Raw genomic sequence first — 11,009 nt, forward strand, 5'->3', positions numbered from 1 at the left:
AATTTTTATTATAATCATAGTTTAATTAAGTTTTTATTTATTTTAAAAATATGAATATTATAAATATTTTATACAAATATACTGTTCCTTAAACTCCAAATTAACATTTCTTTATTTTGGAAAACATGCTTGTTTCAATAAGGTATTTCAATGACTTTTGTCACCCAAGAAAATAACAAGGGTCAAGAGTTTTTTCTGAATAAATTGATTTTAATCCTTTTTTATAACATTATTATATGAAATTAAATTAATATTTCTTAAAGCCAGGAAGAGTATCGATATAAACAAAGCTATAACTCGAATTTAAATTTGACTTTTTTTAATTTGGACATTTATAATTTTCTGACATCTAAACAATAATCCTACTTTATATTTTAATAAATAGAGGCAGCGATAAATAAAATGAGTAAATTTATATTTTTTAATATAAATACACATATGTTTGGGAATCAAATTATTTTTAAGAAGTATTTATTTTATTAAAAAAGAAAATTAACAAAATTAGTGTTATATATGTATTAAATTTTTTGGGATCAATTCAATTCTAATACTCCTCTTATTTTGAAATCCTAAGATTTCACATCATTTACTAAGTGCATTTTATGAGAAATCTCATATTATTTTTAAAAGCTGGATTTGTTAATTTTATACAATTTGGCCATATATTTTTCTGTATTTCCTAATTTATAAGAAAAATGCATATTACAAAATTAATATAAATTAAGATTAGTTTAAAAGTTCATGGCAAATTTTTCTAAAATTATTATTTAGGATATAACTAGAAAATATTTTCTGTTAAATAATCTTTCAAATTTAAATATCCCCTAATTATAATATATACAAACTTTAAATTAAAAAAATCTAAAAGGGTTATGTTGAAAATCGTATTTTATTTTGATGATTTTTCATGGATGTCACAATTAGGCATGAAACACAATAATTTTGAAATTTATCTTATAGTTCCCCAATTTTTATATGTAAAATCTAGTAAAATTCTGAGAGGGTAGGGGGTTGAACCATGTAATATTTTAATGATATGGAATTAAGGGTGTGTAAAACAAGGGTAAATGTGTAATTTCCCGGAAATTTCTCCTTTAGTTTCCCAAATTTTTGTAATATGTTTTTTTTATTAAATAATAACTATTTTTTGATATTTTACTAAGATATTTTTTCCTTAAACATTTAATTATAATTTTTTCAAACCTTTCGAACAAATACAGAAGTGTAGTTTAATGTTAAATGTAGTTAATAAACAAATATAATAAAATATAGGAATAATCTTAGAAAATAAGTAAATATGGTATAATTGTAATAATTTGAATATGTGATAAATAAATGTATTTATAATTAATGCAAATGATTATATGAGAAAGAAGGGGGGGGGGATTTTAAATAATTGGAAAGAAGAAGAAAATCTTGATTAATCGGGCTCCTCGGGGAATGAACCCATGAAGCATATAAAATTAGATTTTATAATCTGAATTCCTATGCGTTGACGTAAGTAGACGGCTTCTTTTGGGTCTCCTGATTTAGTTCTTAAGGCTCTGACAATCTTTTTAACTAGGTTAATAGCCTGACTTCCAAAGCTTGTTAAGATTTTTGTGACAATTGATACAAATTTATCAGGAATATCCACTCAATTGATGTTGAAGAGTGAGAAGGGGTAATGCACGAAAAATCCCACGCTAGAAATCGGCTATTCTCACAAAATTGATAAATCAAAATTTTGTTTTTTATAAGTATATGCTTCTTCTCAACCATTTTCTATGATGTAATAACTCAGGTAAGAATAAGGAGTAGGATTATAGGTTAGAGAAATATTGGATAAGGTGGTTAATTAAAAGTTAGAGAGGTATATGATTATAAACAGATCAATATAAATTTTAAACAAGATAAAGACAATTTACTTGAGTTGAACCTTAAATATTTTAATTTTTATTATATAATTTTACAACACCATACTTGTAATTTATTATTATTCTATCTCATTTGAAGTTTTTGATATTAAAATTATACAAAATAATTGTTTAAATTAATTATCTAGCTATAAAAATATATTTATATTACAGATGAAATTTATAATAATATAAAGAAATTTTAAAGATAATTTTTAGTATATTTCAAATTTATATAATAATTTTTATTATATAATATAATGAGGTAAAATCTAATCAGTTCCAAGAAAATACTATTAATAAAATACATTAATTAATGAATTGTATAAAAAGCAAATTAAACTAGGTATTGAATAACTGCCGTTTCTATGTCAAATTGCGCATTTCCCATACTTAAATGAGTGTGAAGAAATTATTTTAATCTTTAAAACCAGCATATATAATTAAAAAACGAATATAAAAGAATTAAAAATATTAATAGATTATAAAAAAAATAAAAATTTGATTCCCATATGTGATGGGTGGACAAATATAAGAGATTAATATATTATAAAATTAATCATAGCAATCCCTAGCTACATATTCTATAAATCAATTGAAACCGCCAAGTTTGAATACAGGGAAATATATTTTTAAGGAATTTATTAAATATTTGAGGAAATAGGAAACACTAAGATTAACACTATTTAATTTCCTTTTATAGGATATTGCAAATAATATATTGCTAATTCAAATTTTAAGTTTAAAGTATTATAAAATATATAAAATCCTACAATGTTGTTATCAAGAAGAAAAACAAAAAAAACCAAACTATTTAAACTAAAAATTTGATTGCTTCCTTAAAGTTGTGCCACAGCCCTTTTTGGGCAGTGTTTAAAAAATAAAAATAATTTTCAGGATTGACAATAATTTATATTTTTATACAGATAATTCAGAATCTCGAAATAGGATAAATAATTTGTAAAGTCAGAAATGGTTTGTCTCCAGTTAATAGGGTAAGCAACTTATGCAAATGACAAATTTCTAGATTTTAGATGTTCAAGATATTACCTTGAATTGATTTAATCTTCAAATAAATATAACGAACAAAATAATCAAATAAATAGTATATTAATAGTCAAAATGTTATCAATAAAAGTTGAAAAATATCAATATTGGCTGGAATTATCCGTTATCATTGTATAGATTTTGCTTTATTTTAATGAATATTTTTTATTTTTTATCTAAAATTTTCTTAATTTTTATTATATTATTTATATAATTAGCTGACTTGATTAAAGATGCGAGTAAATTGATATTTTTTATTTAATATTTAAAATATTAAAGTCATTAATTAATTTTCTAATTGATGCTAATTTGTTTAAATCACAGGAATTGCACATAGGTCAATATATTAACTTTATTTTTTAAATAAATAACAGAAATAGAAGCAAGATGTAAATTTTTATAATTGTTAATACATATTTTTATCATATAATAGTAATCAAAGCGATTTACAAGATTTTACCTTTTTCAATTTCAAAATTTTGCTTATTTGATGGAATAACTTGTTTAATTAGGTTCAAACGTATGATTAATCTTTCCCTTCTGTTAAATAATAAACAATATTAATGAATAATAAATATTAAAATAACTTCTATTAACCTCTCTTAATCAGGGTCCTAAACAAGCCTAGAGAGCAAACCCGATTTTTAGCAAGTCTTAATCTTGTTTACATGATTTCTACAAATAAATATTTTTATTTTTAATAAGATTTCAGGATTTATAATATTTTTAAAATATTGATCAGACTAATATTATACAAGACTAGGCCTATTTAAAAAAAAGAATCAAATAATAACGTTTACGAATATTAATCATATTTTTCAAATACTAATAAATAAAATAAATTATATGAACTATTTGAATAATTCGAATATTCATCGAATTATTTGAATATATCTCACACAACATCTAGAATGCTTATAAGATTAAATAAAAAAAATTTTAAATGGGTCCCAACTCACCTGATATCATTTTTTGTTTTGGCAATATATCTGTCAATTCTAAAAAATTAATAAAATAATAGATCGAGAGAGGAATTAATTATTCAAGTTTTTCGTAAATAGCATCCAATTATCAAAAGGGTCATAAGATATGCACATTCAAAGTTGAACATACAAAATTAGAACTTTTCAACATGTAAACAGTAATATTTTTATTAAACTTTACAATTAGATAAAAACATAAAAATAGCAACCTAGCTTTCAAAATGCTTATGAAACCAACGTCTTTAGAAGGACAAAGAGTGGATGATATAAAATTTGGATCAACGAGATGGAGTTCTATCCTGCTGGAATATAAAAAAATTACTGCCCCACAATTCTTACCTAGCAGTGCTCACCGATTTAATCACAACAATATGCACTATTTCTTTTTGATTCCCGGATCGATAAAGATATCTGTGCAGCCAAAACTTGATACCCTGACCAAAACCATAACAGATTTAGGGAAGTTTAAAAGATACAAAACCATCGATTGGCTGCAACTTGTTTGATTTCATTAGAACTGCATCGCACACTTTAACATTTTGCAGATTTACTGGTGGAGTTACTGTAAACAGTTTTAAATACGTTAACCACATGAAATAAGCCAACCTCTAAGGATATTTTAGAGGTTGTTTGGTACTACCAGACCAAAATTCTTATATGCATCAATTAAGTTTTGGGCTTATTTATTTTATAAACATTTTAGCTGCAGTCCTTTGTGAATAATCGGATGCACTAAAGTTCGTGAAATAACAGTTTATAGGGATTTGTTATTTTGTAGGGTTTCTTGGCTCAATAAGAGTGAAATTAAAAATTTCTATTCGAGATCTGGGGGTTTTCTGCTAATCCGGTAGCATCAATTTTGCATTGAACCAAGGCTGGATAGGCTAGTCTGTTAGAAAATTCCTACAAAGTCTTTTGGATCCATAATTTTATTATTGTCTTTAAATTTTATCAAACTCAAGTCATCTTTACTTAAAACCATATTGTCTTTTTATTAAATGTAAACAGCATTATTAGGATATTATATTTTTTAGGCAAAGTATGCAGCTAATAGAAATTTATCTTTCATGTTGGAAACTTTCGAATTTTGTTGTTGCAATTTTGAATGTGCATAATTTGTCCGCTCGGCCCGAATTCATTTAAATATCGAAAAATTTAATTTTTTTTATTAATGCCTTGTTTCTTGCAAGAATTTTAAAATACATCAATTCATTTGATAAAATTTATTGTATCATTTTTAAAAATTTTAAATCGACCCACTCCGAAATTTTTTAAAAATATTAGACTCGAGCCCAAATAAAAATAATTTTTTAAAATCCGGCCCCATAATTTGCAGATCTCTTATACAAAGTTTATTGTAGCCTTACATAAGAACTATTTCTAATATATTTGTTATAGTTATGATTTTAATTAAGAGTTTTTTTTGTAAAATATTTAGATAAATATTTGACTCTCAAAAAATCCCCAAGAAAAAATGCCCATAAAAATATAACGTAATGAAATTGTATATTTTGCAGAGAACGCTTACATGTAGGAAGGATTTTAGGGTAAGTTAAGAGATAGGGAAAATAAAATAAACAATTTTTTTAGATCAAAAGGCAGAATAATTAATTGCAAGAAATACATGTCAAGGTTATTCTTATCAGACAACATTTTAAAACTTTATTTTATATAGGCTTTGGACTAAAGAATTATTAAAAACAGTTGATTCGTTATTTTTTAAATTATGATGCCTTAAAATAATTTATTTTCTTCATGATTTTAAATAGATACACAAATTATTTGGATAATATTTATATATATAATATTCTGAAGAATTATATTTATGAACATCTAACGAGTTATATAGGTGTATTCTAGAAAATCATAGGTTGAATGTCAGTAACTAAAACATAGAATATATGATAATTGGTAGAGATGTCATTGATATATATTAATGGCAACTACAGACAACCGAGGGCTGCAAATATCTGGGTTTCACTCTATAAAGCATGATTTAAATGAAAATTGAAGGATTGTTTAAGATTGAGAAATTTATAGTGAAATACTTTAACAAAAAAATTCCACGCAAATTAGGCTAAGATATACAGTTCTATATTAAAAGTAAGTATCCAATATAGAGAAACATGTCCAAGCAAAAAATAAGATGAGAAAAGCCTAAATAATGTATATGAGAATTGAAAATAATAGCTGGCATAAATTAAAAGGAATAATATTAGAAATATATGTTTATATATATATACTAAGATATTTAAAGGTAAAATTCATAAAAACACAAAAATCATCATAAATAGATTAATAATGTGGGTATGCGATTAGAAGATCTGATAACTATATCGAATACTAGGTCAAGAGTTGTGCATAAAATAATATTAAATACTTAAGGAGCTAATTACTTAAAAAGTTGAAAGCTAAAATAGAAAAAATATTAATTAAATGAATATCGCGCCAACCTATAAATATTTTACGGGGTAGAGGTTGATTTTTCAAGGGAGAAAAAGAATCAGTTTTCACAATTATTTTTAATATAGATCTGCTCTTAAGTTGGAATAAAAATTTTCATATTTTCATAATATATAAATAACATTATTATATTTTCAGAATTTTTTTATATTATTCAATCAAAATATATTCTATTTTTTTTATTCAAAACATTGTAGTAATTTGTTTCAAGAAGGAAATTAAATAAGCCTCCTGTTCTATGTAATAACAAATAAATTTATAAAATTTAATTTGGGTATATTCTAGTTTAAAATTTTGTCATACATTTTCTAAAGGATATTTAATTTTTTCAATTATAAGAAATTTAATTTATTTTTTTAACAAAATTCTATGAATATTTGTAAATAAATTTAAAGTTCGATTTAGCTTTTAGAATTGGATGTTCCCTCTTTTCATTTTTAGTGTGTCTAAATTATATACTATCTGGGAACCACTTTAACGCTTTTCAATTATGATTAATTTAACATAGTTTGAAATTATTTGATATTCTTAACTTTTATTACATAAACAGATTATACATTTAAAAAATCAAGTAGATATATATATTTATTAATTACATTTTTTTCCATTTTTTTTAATGGATAATGTTTGATAATTGTTTATAACTAATTGACTCTCTGTGGTAAAAGGTTATGTTATGACATATTGCGCCTAGTATATTACTCTAATGCATTTTACGGAGTCATATCTAAAAACTCCAAGAGTCTCATTGACTTTTTGGATGAGCATGATTAACATGGATGGAAGCAGTTAGATCTGTATATTTATTAAGATGTTATTTGACAGAGATACCAGGCCAGTTCTCGTTGAAATTATAGAAGATAGTAATTGTGTTTAAAAATATAATTTATTTTTGCTTGTTATAAATTATTTGTATATAAATTTAGTTTAAACCTCGTTTTAAATTAATTATTTCAATTATTATTTTTTATTTTTACCGTTCAGATTATCAATTAATTGTTGATTTTTTTATTTAAAAAAAATATATATTGAGTATTGAATGTCGAAAAGCTAGTTTAAGACTTATATTATTTGTGATTTTACAGATTTTTCAGTAGTGTTCCTACAGTTTTAGAAAAATAATGTATCATTGCCAATGTTCTCCTCTGTATAAATGATAAATGGTCAAAATATAAAATTAATATATTAAGGCGTTCCGAGGTTTAAGTGGTAGTGATTGAAGAAATTTTTCGTGAAAACAAGTCTCTACAAGTATAATTCTAAACTAGAGGCCGTTCTTTAGCCTAGTGAGTTTTATTTTACCTGTGGATTTGTTGTTTTAGGTATTTCTACAGGTTCAAATGTTAAAGAGTGGTTGAAAGGACTATGAGAACATTTATTTACTATAGTGCTCATGCCTACCTTCTAACTGCAATAAATATATGGTACCCTTTACTACGGGCATAGGCTACAGATGTGTATGATAATCATATTTGTTTTCGCATGGAGCCATTTGGGACCTGTATTGGGAAATAGTCATGTGATTGGTAGGAATAACATTTAGCCATTTATAAACAATATAATTAAGAATACATTGATTCTTGGTTAGTTCTTCGGATTGCCAGTTGGTTTAATTTTGTAGGTTATAGTCAGATATTTATGCTATTTTTATTATTAGCAAAATGATGAGAAATCTAGACATAATTTATATTTAATCAGGTTAAGTAGCTCGGTGATGGTTGGCTTAGAATTTAGAATATATTTTTATTTAATACATTATAATTTCAATCTATTTTTTATAACAAACAAATTAGAAATGGGCCATTAAACTTTTTGGGAAATTTACAATTATATTGTTTGAATGATTAATAAATAATTTTGGTATAATAAAATTATTTTTACATGGTATAAAGGTGCTTGGTTAAATTGGGGTTTATTATTATAGTCTTCTTTTTTATTAAAAAATTGTGATTAACTAATATTGTCAACTATTTTATTTGAATCTTTTTAAAATTGTGATTAACTAATATTGTCAACTATTTTTAAAATAATTATTCGATATCATAATAAAATATTGGGTCAGGATCAAATCAAATGTATTTGATTTTTTTTTAAAGTTATAATTCAATGAGATAATACTAAAAAAAATTATTTTACGATATATCAAAAAATATTATGTGTGCCAGATTATTAATAATTGATAAATAAAAATTTTTTCTTTAAATTTATATGTTCCATTGGTTATCTAAGCGTGCATTTTAATTTTGAGGCAGGACAGATAATCTCATTTTAAATCATATACAAAGTATATTAAAATTATAGTTTATTTAAAAAATTAATAAACTAACTATAAAGATATGCGGGATAAATATCAATTTCGTTAGACAATATATTGATATTTTTTCTCTACTTTGAGAGAATTAACCTGAGATTCCTTTAATGACTATAAATATAAAATGATTTCTAAAACGGATATACTCATTATGTGTGTAAACTAAGATTAACCCTCCCCCCCCCCTCCCGCAACCTCCAAGTTAGTGTATAAGATTTTAACAAAACACTTATGTCTATTTATTTATAGGACCCTAAGCTAGAAGATTAAAAATTGAAAGATAGCCAATTATACATATTTGCGAATATTTTGTTGCAATGTATTAATTTCTAATCAATTTTATTGTTCCTTATAAGATTTATATACTAATCTAATTGGCATATTATAAGTTTTGTATTTGATTTAAATTATTTTCTTGAACTCACCTACCAATATAATAATTCTTAATCAAAAAACTTAATTTAAAGATTAAATTAGTGAAATCCAAAATGATATAAATTTTCTTAAATTTATTCTCCCTAATCTTTAGTTTTTTAAATATCAGAAATTAAGACAATTATTGTTTTAAATTGGTAAAAATATTGGCTACAGGGATTAGTTTTTATATATACATATATTTAAAAATCTCATTAGTTAAAAAAAAATCATAAGTGATTTTAGAAAAGTATCCAAAACAAATGTCAACCTTTCGTGTTAAAATGTTTAACAATTACTTTATACATTTAATATAACATAATATATGGCATTATTGTAAAATAAAACAATAATAATTATATTCAGAGTCGTTTCGCTTTTTATTATCTCATTCTATTTTCTTACAAAATTTTAGCAGGCATTTAATAGTTTCATATAAAATTCTTTTTATAATATTGTTATAAATTCTAAATTAATTTTCCCCGTATTATGACTTTAAACTGAAATTAAATTTAGTTCTCTTCTATTGTAAATATAATAGAAAACTTAATATTTTCAGGCCAAATTGATTTTTGATAATTTAAAATTTGATATTTAAGATACAGCTTAAGACTTGTTCTAATTATTATTTTGCTTTTATATAATTTTCCTTCTAGCATTATGCCGACTTTTTTTACTTTGTCTGAAATATTTATCTTCAAACTATTTACCAAACGCTGAAGCAATAAAGAAATGTGAAATATATAATAATTATCAGCATAAATTTCTGAGATAATGCTTCCAGATGTTTGGCTAACTTTATGGTTAAGCAGGTATTTTTTTTTATTGGCTGGCGAAATCGATTAAAGGATTAATAAGGCAACCAGATAATTAGAACTTCTACATTCACCGTTCTTGCCTAAATTATACCAATAATTTTAATCTTTAAACTAACTACCAAAGAAAATAATTCAATAAAATATACTAATAATGCCCTAATTAATAGTTTAGTATAAGTTTCAGAATTAGTGTTTCTTAAAGTTTGGCTCACTTAATGCTTAGAGCCTGTCGTCATAGTATTCATTTTATTTATAACTGTTTCTTTTCGGGGTTATCATATTTGAGTGAGGAATTGAAAGTCAGGTATTATATTAACGCATGCCAGATTATATTTTTTTATATTTTCCATTATAGCACGATGTCTATTTTGACAATTTTCTTTTTTCTTTACACAGTCTACCAAACGGATTTTAATATACAATTATGATCTAAAAACATTGATAAAATTTACTGAATAACTCTCAGTCACTATTTATTCAAGTTGGCCAAAATATTGTTACTAATATTTTCTTTTATAATATACTATCATGGTTAAAGAAAGACCTTAATAAAGGATAAAACATTGTCATATTTTTGAATAAGGGATTATTTAGCCAAAAATAATGGAGATTATATAAACACCGCGGAAAAATCATTATATAATATTTTTTTTTATAGTAGGGAGTAGGCCGAAGACCGGTAAATAAGGGGTTTAAAAAACACTGTAGCCCTTCCCCTTCCTGGATAATCCAGGCTACGCTTAGTATTACTATAATATAAATACAAAAAGTATATTTTAAGTATTCGCGTTACTACCCAACACTGGCTAAAGATTTTTGAGAGATTGAAGAGAAATGAAATTTGATAAAGAGTATATAAAGGTAAAATTTAAAATTATAGAGAATCTTTTGGCCCAAGGAGAGGATGTTTCTTTATTGTGAATTTGTTGTCAATGTTATTGAGTACTACTACAAGTTTATGTGTTGAAGGAATAAGAGATGCCAAAAGGGCCCAAAACATTTATTACAAGATGGCAAATATATGTCTCTTTTATCTACAATGTAATGGAAAATAATTTAGCGAGAAATAAATCCCTCC

This window comes from Gordionus sp. m RMFG-2023, chromosome 5 (assembly GCF_954871325.1).
Source record: "Gordionus sp. m RMFG-2023 chromosome 5, tfGorSpeb1-WG-v2, whole genome shotgun sequence".
Taxonomy (NCBI): Eukaryota; Metazoa; Nematomorpha; class Gordioida; order Chordodea; family Parachordodidae; genus Gordionus; species Gordionus sp. m RMFG-2023.